Here is a 4,874-nt window from a genome sequence, read left to right on the forward strand (position 1 = left end):
TAATGTTGAAAGCTCAGCCCCCAGGGAATGTTTGCATACCCCCCAACACAGGCGAATATTGGGATCGGGTTGACCACCATTTTCAAAATGTTAACCACATTGGAAATAAAAACACATTATTGGGTGCCAGTAACAAGCATGTGTGGCCCTGGAGCCCCGCTCTGCCTAATGTTGAAAGCTCAGCCCCCAGGGAATGTTTGCATACCCCCCAACACAGGCGAATATTGGGATCGGGTTGACCACCATTTTCAAAATGTTAACCACATTGGAAATAAAAACACATTATTGGGTGCCAGTAACAAACACGTGTGGCCCTGGAGCCCCGCTCTGCCTAATGTTGAAAGCTCAGCCCCCAGGGAATGTTTGCATACCCCCCAACACAGGCGAATATTGGGATCGGGTTGACCACCATTTTCAAAATGTTAACCACATTGGAAATAAAAACACATTATTGGGTGCCAGTAACAAGCATGTGTGGCCCTGGAGCCCCGCTCTGCCTAATGTTGAAAGCTCAGCCCCCAGGGAATGTTTGCATACCCCCCAACACAGGCGAATATTGGGATCGGGTTGACCACCATTTTCAAAATGTTAACCACATTGGAAATAAAAACACATTATTGGGTGCCAGTAACAAACACGTGTGGCCCTGGAGCCCCGCTCTGCCTAATGTTGAAAGCTCAGCCCCCAGGGAATGTTTGCATACCCCCCAACACAGGCGAATATTGGGATCGGGTTGACCACCATTTTCAAAATGTTAACCACATTGGAAATAAAAACACATTATTGGGTGCCAGTAACATGCACGTGTGGCCCTGGAGCCCCGCTCTGCCTAATGTTGAAAGCTCAGCCCCCAGGGAATGTTTGCATACCCCCCAACACAGGCGAATATTGGGATCGGGTTGACCACCATTTTCAAAATGTTAACCACATTGGAAATAAAAACACATTATTGGGTGCCAGTAACAAGCACGTGGAAATGAAGAAGGCCTTGATGGCATGGCAGCCATGGCAGCCGATGGAATGCGCAAAACCCATTAACGCGACCGTGGTTGAGCCGCACCCCCTCCCCCACCGCGTCTCCGTTAAACGGCTCTGTGCCACGCACATGGCACCCCCTCCCCCACCGCCACGCACATGGCAGCCGATGGAATGCGCAAAACCCATTAACGCGACCGTGGTTGAGCCGCACCCCCCCCCCCCACCGCGTCTCCGTTAAACGGCTCTGGGCCACGCACATGGCACCCCCTCCCCCACCGCCACGCACATGGCAGCCGATGTGATGCGCAAAACCCATTAACGCGACCGTGGTTGAGCCGCACCCCCTCCCCCACCGCGTCTCCGTTAAACGGCTCTTTAAGAGAGCATACGATTAAACGGGTCATCCAACATAGCCACCCTGGGCCACGCACATGGCACCCCCTCCCCCACCGCCACGCACATGGCAGCCGATGGAATGCGCAAAACCCATTAACGCGACCGTGGTTGAGCCGCACCCCCTCCCCCACCGCGTCTCCGTTAAACGGCTCTTTAAGAGAGCATACGATTAAACGGGTCATCCAACATAGCCACCCTGGGCCACGCACATGGCAGCCGATGGAATGCGCAAAACCCATTAACGCGACCGTGGTTGAGCCGCACCCCCTCCCCCACCGCGTCTCCGTTAAACGGCTCTTTAAGAGAGCATACGATTAAACGGGTCAAGATCGGAAAAATATGCCAGATCCCGATTAAACGGGTCAAGATCGGAAAAATATGGTTAAAAAAACAATGAAGCCAGCATCGGCCACAGCCCAAGTAACTTTTGATCACGCCAACCTCACAACGTTCGATCAAGCAAACACGCTGGGAGAAGTAAAGTAAATATGTAAAGGTGCAAATAGTGTACTCACCGAGGAGCTGCGGTAAAAGGAAATTTTCTGGAACGTCACGCTATTATATACAGCACATCATTCGAAAAATGGATACATAATGTTGATACAAAATATTAGGAACCGCTGATTGGACGGACTTTCATACAAAGTTCTGATTGGCCTGCGACAAACTGTGCAGAAAAGCGGGAGGCAGCCAAATATGGCTACGTAGTGCACACGTCATGAAAATGGAACTGCGCACGCGTAAAGGTTGTGCGCATGCGCAAAATGACAGGGGGGGCGCTCAATCATGGGAGCAGCGGATTATAGAACACCGGCTTTCAGTGAAGAAGTAGCAGTGTGGGGGGGGGGGCATGGCCCCCCCAGCGGGGGCTCTCCTTCTCTGGGACGCCTGGCCTTCAACGATGCGTCAGCTCCTCCAAGATGGAATGGGAGGCTGGGGGAAGGCCCGGGCCCGGCTGGGCCAGCTGGTTCCTCGCAGAGTCTGCAACAATGTTGCAAGTTGTCCCCGTGCCTGGAAACTCTTCTCTGCAGCTGCAGGCTCCTGCTCCAAAGAAGCACCTAGGTCTCCCACAAGCTCGAGGCTTAAGCCAGGAGTCGCAGGCCCGTCCTCTCCGCCTTAGGGGTGCCCTAGTGACCTCTCACCAACGATGCCCTGCCCACCTCACCCTAGGAGAATCAGCCTTGCCCCTGTCAAGCCAGGGAACGAAGGCCCAGCCCGTCAGGGATCAGGATTCACTCCCAACCCTTCAGCACCAACCAAGCACTACACTTGATCTTAGCCAAAAGCCGAGAACCGATAAAAAGGGCCGAGTCAGAATTAACGCCTCCTGAAGCAATCTACCTAGCTGACCCGGACCGGGGTCTTCCCTCGCACTGTTGCTGGCTGCCTTCCCGCCTCTTTTTCTAACTCCCAGCAAGAGCTCAGCATGTCTGGGTGGAAAGGAGGCCCTGGCCTCAGGCCTTCTCCCGGCTCCCAGAGTCCTCCTCGGCTATCGCCTCATTAGGCATCACTTAGCATACCCACGTTGTCCTCTTTCTAGTATTTGCATGCCCCGCCCCTTCCTGCGCACTGCTTCCAGCCGGCTGGCCAGAAAGCTTGGCAGCCAGGGGATGCTGGGAATCAGGCCTGGACAGCTCCCTGACCGGAAGTGGATGGACCCTCGCCCTCGCTTGCCCGGGACACTGCTCCCCTGCAGCCTGAGGCGGGTATTTTTCTTCTTGCTCAGAGAAGCCAAGGGCAGTGTCCACTTCTCTGCCTGCCTGCCTGCCTCCCTCCCTCCCTCCATCCATCCTACTGACTTGCTGGGAACCTTCCTCCATTCGTTCCCCAGTGAAATGGATCCAAAATCCAATTAAACTCTGCTGCTGCAAAAACAGTCTATTCCCACATCTGTCCCTGTGCAGCGTCTGGATGGAGAAGAAGAAAAAAGAAGAAAAAAAAAGTTGAAAAAACACGAAAAATAAATAAATAAATAACGCAAGGCCGGGTGGCCGCAAAGAGGCAAGTAAGTAAAATAAATTCATAGTTAAGGCAAGACACAATGAGCAGTTTGCTTTTATTCACACGCAAACACAATGGCGCCACTTTACAGGGTTTGGTAGTGAAGCCCAGCTTTCGTTTTCTCATCTATCTTTCAACAGCATTGTTTTCCCCGGGTGGGGAAGTGCACCATTCCTGGAGGTACTGCAATAGAAGGTTGATGCGTGGAGTGGACAGAGCAAGCTCCTATTCCATCTCCCTGTTCCAAAAATCAATTTAATGTATGGTCCCCAGATAGAGGACGTATCAGATATTAAACTGATAAGAACAGATTTTTTTTTTTGTCCTACCCGTCACACCCTCAGTCAGCCGGTCGGGCCGGTCTGCCACACCTGCCGGCCTCGCCCTTCAACCCAGCCGTCTCGCCTGGCCTACTAGCCCAGGGGGTACTAGGCATGGCTTATCTTTTCTGTCCTGCTACTACCTCCATCCAGCAGCCAAGCAGCCCAGCTGACAGCGGGGAACCAATCCGCAGACAGCCATTAGCTGGTCAGCCTTGTGCCCTGTCGTTCCATCCAAGGTCATCAGCCCGGTTGTCGGCCCAAGCCGGTCAGCACAGCAGCCCAGTCGTCCAGTCCTGCCTGCAGACCTACGAAAAAATCGCCATTTAGCCGGCCTGCCAGTTAGCCCCCTTTGGGGGCCTGCCCAACAGTCCAGCATGCCAGGCTACTAAAAACGTTATGACATCGCTGTCATATGCGTTATGACATTTCTGTCATAATTTCGTTCCGGTACCTTCACATTCCGTTCCGATTCCGTCATCTCGTTTCACCTGCTGGGAATATCATTGACCCACGAAGTTCAATGAAGACATCCACACTGACCGCCCTCCCTCTAGGGGAGGCAAGTGATTTTTGTTTTGAAAACCTTTATTAAGAGTAAAGGCACATATACAGTATTACAATACTTTTTTACAATTTTTGGTTGCGTACAGAGATAGTAAAGTTACATATACAGTATTACAATACTTGCTTTACAAGACTTTCGTTGTGTACAGAGACGAAGAGGTTACATCCTGGTATATACGACTAATATCTCAATTATTCTCACAAGACATATTTAAAGAGCAAAAAAACCCAAATTTACAACAATTCCCTTAAAATAAAAGCGATGCGGTAGAATATGAAGTATTTAAGAAGGATCTGTCCATTGCGTGTTGATGCTGAAAAGGAAAAAATGTACTAAAACTTTATTTTTGGCCTATACAAGTGCCAATCCTGTTTGAAACCTGGTGGCCAAAGGTTGCACGTTTGTAGAAGAAGTGGCTCAGGTGACCCACCCTTTCCAGTGTTCAATCTGCCATGTGGCCCGGGCTTGCCTGGCCCCCACAAAAGACTTGTCAATATGGAAATAAGTGTTCATTTTGTCCAAGCAAATGTTACGGCAGGCAACAGGGTTAAGAGTCTTGTGGTTGAAAAGCAAAATGTTCCATGCCTACCAAAGAGTCTCTTTGTCACAGT

At 51.2% G+C, this 4,874-nt stretch overlaps 1 non-coding gene across 1 annotated transcript; it reads right to left on the reverse strand.

The window, feature by feature from the left end:
* Window positions 1–3,533: 3,533 nt before the first annotated feature.
* On the reverse strand, window positions 3,534–3,723 carry LOC147707184 (U2 spliceosomal RNA). The gene has a single exon (XR_015297098.1). It is a non-coding gene; the product is annotated as a U2 spliceosomal RNA (small nuclear RNA).
* Window positions 3,724–4,874: the final 1,151 nt, after the last annotated feature.

Source organism: Lissotriton vulgaris, chromosome 6 (assembly GCF_964263255.1).
Source record: "Lissotriton vulgaris chromosome 6, aLisVul1.2, whole genome shotgun sequence".
In the NCBI taxonomy this organism is placed as follows: Eukaryota; Metazoa; Chordata; class Amphibia; order Caudata; family Salamandridae; genus Lissotriton; species Lissotriton vulgaris.